This window comes from Lissotriton vulgaris, chromosome 9 (assembly GCF_964263255.1).
Source record: "Lissotriton vulgaris chromosome 9, aLisVul1.2, whole genome shotgun sequence".
NCBI classification, from domain to species: Eukaryota; Metazoa; Chordata; class Amphibia; order Caudata; family Salamandridae; genus Lissotriton; species Lissotriton vulgaris.
The window spans coordinates 768,369,933-768,382,117 of NC_141697.1; positions in this window are offsets into that span (position 1 = coordinate 768,369,933).

The window sequence follows — 12,185 nt, forward strand, 5'->3', positions numbered from 1 at the left end:
CCTCACTCACATAACAAGCCATTTGTTTGATCCTATGTTTTTTCCAGTATCATTAGCATCACTACGATCCCACCCATGCCACTATCCTGGACTGATGATTTTGCTGTCCCCTTCTTCCTATCATGCACTTCCCCCTCCCTCATCACAGCAACCAGACCTAAAGAAATGACCAGAAACTGGACCAAAGTGGACATCAATGCTCTTAACACTAGTCTCTCAGATACTCTCCCTTCATTAGCATTCCAGGTCGATGCTGACCTCCCTCTGGTCGACAACTAGCTCCTGAATTCCCTTGTCTTAAGTTTACCAGCTAAACCTAGAGCTGATGCCAGGAAGCACCCCCCCTGCCCCATGGTTTAACGAGACCCTACAGGAAGAAATAGTCCTGTAAAAAACTGGAAAGAGCAGGGCGAAACACTATGATAGTGCCGCCAAATCAATCCTTAAAACAGCCCAGAATATATACCATGCTCACAGCAGGAACACCAGAGCGGCCTTTTACTGTGATTTAATACTAAAACCACAAAACTGTCACAAGACTCTTTTCAAATCGAGTGGATGAGGAGCAGCCGCCTGAAACTGAACTCGGACAAGCCGGATGTCCTCATCCTAGGTCCCACCCCCTCTGTGTGGGACGACTCCTGGTGGCCGACCACACTGGGAGCAGCTCCAACACCCACGGACCACAAATGCAACCTAGGATTCATCCTCGACTCCTCTCTCTCCATGTCGAAGCAGGTCAACGCCATCTCGTCCTCCTGCTACAACACCCTCCGCATGCTTCGCAGGATATAGTAGTGGATCCCGAGCGAAACAAGAAGAACAGTGACCCAAGCCCTCGTCAGCAGCAGGCTGGACTATGGCAACACACTCTACACAGGAATCCCAGCCAAACACCTGAGACGACTACAACGCATCCAGAACGCCTCAGCCCGACTGATCCTCAACGTCCCCCGCAGCAGCCAGATCACCTCCCACCTAAGAGACCTGCACTGGCTCCCCGTCAACAAGGGGATCACCTTCAAACTCCTCAACCTCGCACACAAAGCACTCCACAACACCGTACCAGCCTACCTGAATGACACACTCAACTTCTACACTCCCACACGCCAGCTCCGCTCCGCCAGCCTCGCCCTTGCCGCCGTCCCGCACATCCAGCGAACGACCTCTGGCAGCAGATCCTTCTCCTTCCTCACCGCCAAGACCTGGAACACCCTCCCCACCCACCTACGGCATACCCAAGACCTGCTCACCTTCAGAAGGCTCCTCAAGACCTGGCTCTTCGAGCAGTAACAGCAACCCCCCTCTCAGCGCCTTGAGACCCTCACGGGTAAGTAGCGCGCTTTACAAGTTCTCTGATTGACTGATTGAAAGTTGGTTCAACCCCAGTAATATTGCACCCTCTCCCTCACTCTCGCAGCACCAATGTGAAGCCCTCGCAGATTTCTTTGTTAATAAGGTAACAAATATCTGCCACACTTTGGCCATGGGAAATTCCATCTGAAATGATTTGCCCGTACCCAGCCTTCGACTTCACACCTTACATGGAAATAACTTCACCAGATAGTGCAGTATCGCTTTCTCACTTACATTCTCTATTTCCTCCGGATGATGCCCGATTCATGGACTTATTACAGTCCATTAAATCAGGTTCCCCACTGGACTCCATCTAAGTTGAACTCCTTAAGTCCATACATCCTGTCTTTACTTATAGATTTGTTGAACTCCTCACTACATGAAGACCATTTGCTCAAAACCTGGACACATGCGATGGAACTCCTTTTGCTAAAAAAGCCTCATTTAGATCCTGCCAACTGGGCAAAATATAGACCTATCACACTTCTGCCCATTCTGTATACAATTTTGGAAAAACATGTCAATACCCAACTCTCCACCTATGTAGAAACCCATAATGGCCTTCACCCTTTCCGGGCAGGATATCATGCAGAGCACAGCACAGAAGTCACCCTGTTAGGAGTTACAGAACTCCTGTGCGAAATGCTAGACAAGGGTGGTACGGCTGCACTGATCCTTCTGGACCTTAGCGCGGCCTTTGACATGCTGTCTCATAAGCTATCCGACTGGCTGGCTCAACTCAGCCTAAAAAATGTAGCACTTGCTTGGTTGCAAACTTTTTTAGCTGATCAAACTTTTTAGGTTTTTTCCACTGATACTGTTTCAAGTGCACACTCCCTTACCTGGGGTGCCCCACAGGGTTCTGCTCTTACAGCCTGATTCATGAAGTAAAATTGCGCCCGCAATCGCTGCGAAAATGCAAATGCGGGCGCAATTTCCGTAATCGGCATTCAACATCAAAATAGCGAAATCGCAAACACATATTTGTGAATTCGCTAATATATTCGCAGAATCCCGGCAAGTGAGCATTGGCGAATCGGAAATAGCGACACACCACGGATTCTGCGAAAATAATAGCGAAATCGCAATATAATCGCAATCGGTATTCAAGAAAAATCGCTATTAGCGAAAAACCCAAAAATCGCTATTTGCACCGCGCAAAATAAGGACAACTCAAAGCAGGTGGTAACCATGAAAGCCATGCAAAAAAAACATTCAAAAAACCGTTGTCCTATCACCAACAGGTACTGGCCTGACCAATCACACATAAGGACCATCATCATGAGCAGCATTAGGAGTCCCACAATGCCAGGAATGTACATGGTGGTGAGGCGTCGCAGGCTAGAGCGATTAGCACGGTGGAGACGCAGGATCCAGGACAGGATATTCCGCCAGCGGGTCACCTTGCTGGGCCAAACCAGAGAGCAGATATATGCTAAATACAGGCTGAATGGGGAAATGATAATGCAGCTAATACAGGACCTTGACCCCCTGATGCAGCACCCAACAAGCCGTACCAATGCTGTGCCTACACATGTGCAGGTATTGTGTAGCCTGCACCTCCTGGCCTCTGGGAGTTTCCAGGGGATAGTAGCGGCTGCTGGGGGGATATCCCAGCCCACCATGTCACGCTGCCTCCACACTTTTGTTGATGCCATGCTCACCCAGCTACACCGTCACATCAAATTCCCCGCCAGCCAACAGGAATTGGACATGACCAAGCTACAATTCTACAATGTAGCCCATTTTCCACATGTGCTCGGATGCATAGACTGTACCCACGTCGCCATCTGCCCACCAGCTGGCATGGAGTATATGTTCCGCAATAGAAAGTCCTACCACTCCCTCAACATCCAGATGGTCTGCAATGCTAAGACATACATCACTGACATTGTCGCACAGTACCCAGGGAGTACCCATGACTCCTTCATTTTCCGGCACAGCGGCCTCCACACACGACTGGTCAGGGGAGAGTTTGGGGAAGGACACCTACTTGGTAAGTACACTTTGTTGGAAATGTCACATTGGTAAGATGTAACAGCACAGCACAGGCAATCACCATCTGCTCCTCTCATTCAGGTGACAGTGGCTACGCCCTCCGTGAATACCTCCTGACCCCATACCTCAACCCTGCTACACCCCAGCAACGGCGCTGTCATGTCGTGAGGCAGTCTAGTAGTTGGGGGGCGGAGCCGGGAACCGGGAACAGGAATGGGAGGGACAGGAGATCAAGGGGCAGTTAGGGACCGAGCATGAAGGAATAAAGATGTATGTAACCATACCCTCCGGCTCCTGTGATGATTGAGGGGAAGGCATGACAATGGCGACGAGGGTGGGATGGCAACGGAAGCCCCACACTGCCTAAGACCCCTGCCGCCCGGACGGCCAAGAAAACAGAGAGCCTGCAGCCCGTGTCAGCGCAACGCGTGAGGAGCGCGAAGCTGAAATGCTCCACACGCCGCGCCTGAATGCTGCCTGGTGAACAACCGGTAACTAAAAGAAAAGAAAGGAGCTGCCCGCCGAACCCGGTGAGTCTGCAGCCTGCGTCGGCATAGCCTGCGGGGGGCTCGGAACCAGGATCACACCCCCCAGTACGCGCGAATGCCGCCCAAAGCGCGAAGAGCAGCGCTGCTCTAAAGAAACTGCTGATCGACATAGCGGAAGCATTGCCCGCCTACCTGTGTGCCTCCAGAGGGTGATTACCCGCTTACCCGTGTGCCCCCAGAGGGTGACCCGACACTTGAGAGCCTGCAGGGGTCCCGACGCGACGCTCAGAAAGAGCGCGAAAAAGAGAAAGCGAGGACCGGACTCGAGACTGCCTGCCGACAGCACCAGAGGAGCCTGGGGTGAGTCCTGAGCATTTGCGCTCCCACATAATGAGCCAAAATAGATAAATCAGAGACCTTAAACCCAGCACTTACACGAAGAAATCCCAAGAAAATACAAGCAGAGTCTGTCTCGAGCGGCGGCCATCTTAGAGTCAGGCGCCAGCCTTAGGCCCCCATTAAACTATATGTGTCGGCCATGTTAGAGTCAGGCAGTCGTGAAATCTGCCAACAAGTGTGAGAAATACAACTCGTAAAGTTAACAGAAAACATAAGCGAAGGCAAGAGGCCTAACATGGAAACAAGCACAGGCAAGTGCAAGAAGGAAACAAGCAAGATGCAAGTGATGAAATAAGACTGACACACGATAAACAAATAAATAAAACAAGACTGCGTAGACACAAGAGATAGAAGAGTGAACAAGCACAAGTGACCGCAAGAAACAATCAGTGGCGAAGACTAGGGGAAACCACAACGTGCATTGGCAAGTACAAGAGAACAAGCCCTAATGAGCACACACGACCAGTGCAAGCAAACACGAACGACCAAACACAACAACCACGAACAAAGGATCTTACCGCCAACGACCAAGTGGCGACCAAGCTGATCTCAAGAAATCAAGTGCGTCTACCTGAAGACTGTGTACTACACCATCATGCCTATGAGGAAAGACACAAATAAACCCAATCCCTGCATTAGAGTACCTCCTCCAGTGACACAGACCAGCACTCACTGTTTAGGTCCTGAATGGTCCAAGTGGCTGGAGTCGGTGGACGAATTCCTCACAACGATCGGTGAGTGGAGGGATAGCAGACGTCGATTACTACTGCTTCAGCTGGTGGGTCACGAAGGCCGACGTTTAATCAAAACATTCCTAGCAAAAGACACAGAGACATATAAGGGACTCAGAGAGACGCTGCTCGCTTATTTCTACGCGAAGGAAGACGTGGATCATGCACGCATTGCTTTCAACGCAGCACGGCAGGAACCATTAGAACCCTTGCCAAGCTTCATTACCCGACTGCAACGTCTAGTGACATGCTGTCACTTCGACACCCTCACAAATGAAGATGCAATCCGACTGCGGGTGATTGAAGGCTGTTCAAAACCCGACACCAAGCGCAAGATCATTCAAGGGCGGTTCTCGCTAAAAGAGATCATCAGGAGAGCTGAAATTGGAGAGCGGGTCACAGCGAGGGAAGCGCCCAAAGAATTCCATCAAGAAGCAGGAAACAAAAGGAGAAGGAAGGAGACATTCCCCATGTCCGCGAGGAAAGCTCAGGAGTCAAACAAAACCCGAGAGAGGGAGAGGGAGAGCGAAAGCGGACTAGAAGCAAGATACCGTGAGAGACAAAGTGACAGGGAAGCAGGAATCAAAAAGAGAAGAAAGGAGACATTCCCCATGTCCACGAGGAAAGCCCAGGAGTCAAACAAGACCCGAGAGAGGGAGGGCGAAAGCGGACTAGAAGCAAGATACCGTATGAGACAAAGTGACAGGGAAGCAGGAATCATAAAGAGAAGAAAGGAGACATTCCCCATGTCCACGAGGAAAGCCCAGGAGTCAAACAAGACCCGAGAGAGGGAAGGTGAAAGCGGACTAGAAGTAAGACATCACGAAAGACAAAGTGACAGGAAACCCCCTGAGTCACCAACACAAAGGACCAGGAATCGTGATAACCGGTGTGACATAATGCCGAGAAGTCACTCACCACACTACTCTGGAGACATATCAAGCAGTGACACAGACCACACAGAGGAGGCCGAAGACAGTCTACTCAACGGTCTCAACGAAAATTACAAACACCGGCAAGGGGACAAGTCACGTCATATTCGGAAACCAACATACTACTCCAGAGAACCATCAAGCAGAGACACAGACTGGACAGAGGAGACCGACGACAGTCGACTCAACAAGTATGAAGAAAGGACCAAACACCGGCGAGGGGATAAGCCACGTCATCCCCAGAAACCGACACACACGTACACTAGAACAACTCAAGACACATATGCTCAAGCCACTTGTGATCTGGAGAAAACAGAGAAGAGTCAAATACTCCAAGACCAAACCAAGGAAGCAAACACGTGGCCAGCAAATAACCCTCGAACAACTCAAGACGCATACGCTCAAGCCATCCGTGATCAGGAGAAAACAGAGAAGAGTCAAACATCTCAAGACCAAACCAAGGAAGCACATACGTGGCTAGCAAGCAGCCCCGCCATAGCAACAACTCAAAGGACACTTCAAAAGATGCACCCAGAGGAGCGTCTCTTCAATAGTGTCGACTCCAGGAGTGCGTCGTCGACCGACTCAGAAAGCATGTCCGGACGATCACTTAAATCAACAGAGCCCTGGTACCGACAACGGTCACACATTCAAAAGACACTTCAAAAGAGGCACCCAGAGGAGCGTCCCCTCGACAGCGTCGACTCCAGGAGTGCGTCATCGACCGACTCAGAAAGCATGTCCGGACGATCACTTAAACCAACAGAGCCCTGGTACCAACAACGGTCACGGTGTCCACCACTTGAAAATACAGTGGAAGCAAAGGCCGCCTTCCCTGTCCAAAGCAACACACCTCAGGCCAACAACCTGCAATGTCCGAACTCCCCACAAGACAACATGCCATGTCACCCCCAGGAACACCATGACGTGAAGAACACACCGTCACCATTGAAGGGGTCAGCAAGGCTCACGCAAAAAGGACACAGAAGAAGCACAGATGCAGGTGACTGTACCCGCTGGGTGGAAAAGGACCACCCAGTCACCATACCCAGAGGGGCCAACACGTGGGGGAAGAGAGGTCATCATCATCAGTCAGAAGAAAAACGTGCATCTGTGTTGTCTGAGATGCCTGTTCAAAGACAGGAGGACTGTGTTGTCCTTGACCGAATAAAACAACGAGACATAGAAGTGCATGCAGGCGCTCGGAAGAAAACTAAAACAATGGACACACGTGCAGGCGATCAATTGCCGCTCAAACAAGAACTACAAAAGAATACGAACAGCCGACCTCTAGCGGAGCCATCGACAGCCGCATCACAGGAAGCGATACTCCCGTCAAGGCAGCCGGAAAGACACAATGAAGTGTCTCCAACAGACTGCACCCTGCTGACACCTGAGAAACAGACCGAGTTTGAGTTTGTGATGGAGGTGTGTCTCATGACTCAAACAGGCGGGTCGCCGCCCCGTACAGCTGATCAAGATATCATAGAAATTTCGGGAATCAATTTTGTTTGTTAAAAAGGGGGGAGATGTCATGTCGTGAGGCAGTCTAGTAGTTGGGGGGCGGAGCCGGGAACCGGGAACAGGAATGGGAGGGACAGGAGATCAAGGGGCAGTTAGGGACCGAGCATGAAGGAATAAAGATGTATGTAACCATACCCTCCGGCTCCTGTGATGATTGAGGGGAAGGCATGACAGGCGCTACAATGTTGCACACATACGGACAAGGAATTGCATAGAAAGGACATTTGGCATGCTCAAGAGCAGGTTCCGCATACTGCACAAGACAGGTGGGGCCATGTATTACAGTCCTGAAAAGTGCTGCCGCATTGTGGCTGTCTGCGCAATACTACATAACATTGCAGCCAAGCGCCGGATACCTGTTGACATCTCTGGCAGTGAATCTGAGGGGGACAACCGGCCACCTGCACATGCGCGCCATGCACATGGGGAGAACCCAGCAGAAGGGCACAGACGTCGCAACCACATCACAGTGAACAGTTTCTAGTACAACCACTTCCATCACCCCACAAATCAACAATGCATGCAAAATGTAATGATGACACAACGCTAATGTGTGTAGCAAAATAAATGTATTTGTTCAATTCACAAAAATAAAAATAAGGTTCCAGTCCAAATAACTACAACAAACAGTATTACGCCATACTGCTGTGCATCACTACATGGCAGGCTTAACCTCAGCCTGTGCCATTGATTTACTGCAGTTCTCAGGAGCGCCTAGTGCGCGTTGCGCCATAGCGCCTCTGATGGGCATCCTCCTCCGGGGCTTCAGGCAATAGGGTGGGCCTGGTGCTGCGGGTGTGTGGTGGGACCTGTGAGGCAGATTGAGAGCTGACGCTGGACGCCCCCTCACTCGCATCATCACCCCCCACAACAGATGGAATAGCTGGAGGGTGAAGAGCAATGACGGCCGTGGTGAGGGTCTCCAGCACCCTAGTCATGTCCTCGCTGCACTGTATTATTTGGTGCTGCTGGGTCAGGGAGCGCCGCGCCAACAGAGAAGTATTATTTGCTGCTACATAACTTGCCCTGCTGTAAGTGGCCAGCCGGGTCATTAGTTGGCGGTGGCGCCGGCGTGCTCCACTGCGCTGTCGCGACATGGCAGCGGTGTTGGCCTCCATGGCTGCAGCCATGCGGGCCATTCCCTCACCCACACCGGCCATGACTGCAGTCATGTTGTCCAATCGTTCTCCCACACCTGCCATGGCTGCCCTCATGCTGTCCATGTGGCCTGCAACAGTGGCCACATTGCGCCCTATCATATGCAGCTGGAGCTGTATAGCTCCTTGCTGCTGTGCCTGGCGCTGGTGAATCCGAAGCATGCGTCTCTCGACGCTGAGCCGCGCCAGTCCCTGATCATTGGCCCGCCTGCTAGCTGGAGTGGAATGCTGGCGTGACCTGCCACGCCTGCCCTGCTGGCCTGAGTGTGTGGCTGGCCGCAGCGTGGAAACTGGCGCAGCCCCGGATGTAGAGGCGACAGCTGCTGGGGGTATGACCGCAGGTGTTGCAGGTGCGCCAGATGCAGGGGGTGTGACTGCTGGTGTGGCTGGTGTAGAAGATGCAGGGGGCACAGTGGTGACTGCCCTGGCTGCGGCTCTAGGAGGAGCAGCAGTAGCAGGTGGCACGATGGTGGTTGGCCTGGCAGCGGCTGTGGGTGCTGCACCAGTCGCAGGGGGGACACTGCAGGTGGTTCTTGCTGCTGGTGTTGATGCAGCGGCAGGGGCTGGTGCCTGGGTTGGTGGTGGCACCTCCTCCTCCTGGACCCCCTCATCGATTTGCAGCCTTTCGCTGTCGCTGCTATCGCCACCTGTGGGGGTAAGTGGTGGATCATTAGTTGCATGTATCTGGCAGACGTGCAGTTGCTACATGCATGCTGGGTGACATTCCCTGAATGGCAGTGGCTTTGTGTGCTTTGGGACCTGTCTGGCTGCATTGTGGTACTACAACATTGTGGCCAGACTACATCTCCCACAATGCTTCAGGACATTCCTTGATGTGCAACTATGGCATGCCTATGGGACATTGGGGGAGCCTATTTGGTCATGGACATCCATAGGGGGCAGGGTCGCAGTCGCATGCCACTTACCTTGGGTGTCTTGGGTGGTGCGGGATGAGTCCAGTCTTGTAAATCCAACACAGGCCTCCTTCTCCAGGGTGTCCTCCACCTGGTCCTCCATGGCAGTATTGGGTGGTACAGTTGGTCCTCCTCCTCCAGTGCCCGAGGACTCCCCAAGGCGCGCCGCCACCTTCTCCTTGGCACGGCCTCGGAGGTCGTACCAGCGCTTCTTTAATTCTTCGAGGGACCTGTCCGCCACTCCCACGGAGTTCACTGTCGCGGCTCTCCCCTGCCATATCCGCTGCTTCTCCTGTTCAGGGACCCTCCTAGAATCTGTGCCAAACAGTCTGTCATGATTTGCCACCACCCCCTCTATGAGGTGTTGAAGCTCCTGCTCCGAGAATTTCAATTTTCTTTTGCGCCCAGACGAGCTGCTGGTGCCAGGTGCAGAATCCTCAGCCATTGTACCAGGGTTGTGGTTCTGTGGTATTTTTCCTGATTAGCTGCAGCTCTCCAAAATGCTCCCTCTCTCTCAGCCTCACTGTGGAGAATGGTGGTGGGAACCGGCAGCTTCCTGGTTGTGATGTCATCACTGGGCTCGAAATGCGACTTCCCGTTTTCCCGATCTCGCGAGTTTGCGATCTCGCAAATAGCGATATCGCTATTTGCGAGCTCGCAGTCCAGGCGCGGGTAGCCGGAAATAGCGATTATTCTGCGATTATCGGTCATCACTAACGGAATTAGCGATCGCGTGCGAATCGCTTTTTTTTATCGCAATTCTTCATGAATTCGGATTTGCTATTTCTGAATAGCGATTCGCTTTTTTTCGCTATTACAGAATCGCAAATGCCGATTTTCATGAATATGGCGATTAGTCCCATGCTCTTTAACATTTAAGTTCGCCCTTTAGCAGATCTAGTAGAAAGCCATGGAGTAGCCATATTTTCCTATGCCGATGAAACTCAGATAATTTTCTCTCTGTCATCGGATCAGGAAGCGGACCCTCGCTATATTGCCAACTGGATGAATACTAATTCCCTGAAACTTAAGGGGGATAAGACTGAGGTGTTAGTACTGGGCAGAAATCCTCAGCTCTGTGTACCTCAGCTCTGGCCCAACACTCTGGGTTCACTTCCCATACCGGCTGACAAGCTGAAAAGCCTGCGCATCTGGCTAGACGACACTCTGTCCATGAAACCTCAAATAGCCAAAATGACCTTCTTGTTTCACCTCTATGGAATGGCTTAAAAAGATCCAATGGATGCTCCCTTTTTCAGCCCAAAGAACGGTCATTCAGGCCATGATCCTTTTCAGGCTAGATTATGGCAACATCCTTTATTTGGGCGCTGACAAGGCAATATTCAGATGCCTTCAGATTGTTCAAAACTCAGCTGCTAGATTGCTTTTCCGACTACCCAAACATTCTTCAGTATCTTGCTTCCTCAAAGATCTGCATTGGATCACCACTGATAGACACATCAACTTTAAGGCCTCTGCTTGATGGATATGAAAGCTAAATCCTGATTGTATTAGCAAAAAGTCTACCCTTCATTTATCCTAAGCAGACAAAGGGATCCATTAAAGATCTTTATTCCACAAAAGTATATAAAAGATACTTATTTATTCATTGAAAGCTAGTAAGCTCCAACAAAGTAAATTACTTGTGGACAGGGACAAGCACCCTCCTTAACTGTCGAAAATGGTTAATGTGAGAAGTCTATTTCGTTAATGTAATAAGGGCATATTTTAATAGCCTGGACCTGTTTTATATGTGGACTAATCCAGATTATTTGCTTTCAATAGATTAGGATACATTAAAGAAGCCCAGAAGGGAACACACTACTTGGTTAGGAAGTCACTCTGTCTTTCTTTTTATATACTAAAACTGAATGGGATTAGAAAAATATCTGGAGACGTCATTGCCTCCAAAAAGGGGGAATATTTCTGTCTGATTGAGGTTGATCTTTCTCTTTCAAGCCTCAGTTGCATCACCTTAGTGTAGTAGCACTATCAACATGCTTGATGTGATATATTAGTTATTGGAACTCCTATCAATTTGTTCTTTTGCTTCTTTTATACTACTTTATTGTAGGGTGTCGTAGTAGTCCCAATGTTAAGTTATTGTACAAGTGTGGCAAGCAAACAGCCAGATTTCACAATATGCCATATTAGTATTTGGGGTTAAGTTGGAACTATAGGTATGACTATAGCCATAGAAGCTACTAAGGAGGCACAAACAGATAAGGCGCAATGTCATAGCTCGTTTAAAGAGTTTAACAACGTCATGGCAAATTCTCCTCTGATTTTTGTAGGAACATTGTAGAAGTGCTGATTGATCAACGTGTTGCTCATTATGAACTCATTTATATTGCTGCTATCTCTATGACCCGGGATTCCTAGTTCAATGCACTTGTTTGTACCTTGTAGTGGAAATAAGGCTATTTAAGATTACAATATCTAGATAAGTAAGATTGTTAGCCTGATAAGATGGAAAGGTTTTTAACTAAAAATGAAGAGATGAGAAAAGATAAGAGGTTGGTTACTAAGGCTGATAAATGTTTACATAGAAATTCATAAAGTGGTGGCTAAGGATGGACAAGTTTATGGGCAAATATAGTTGGGTGAATAGCTGAAAACGAAAGAGAGACCAGTCAAAGATAAGTTGTTGTCTATATAAAGAATATGAATAGATACTAAAGATAGG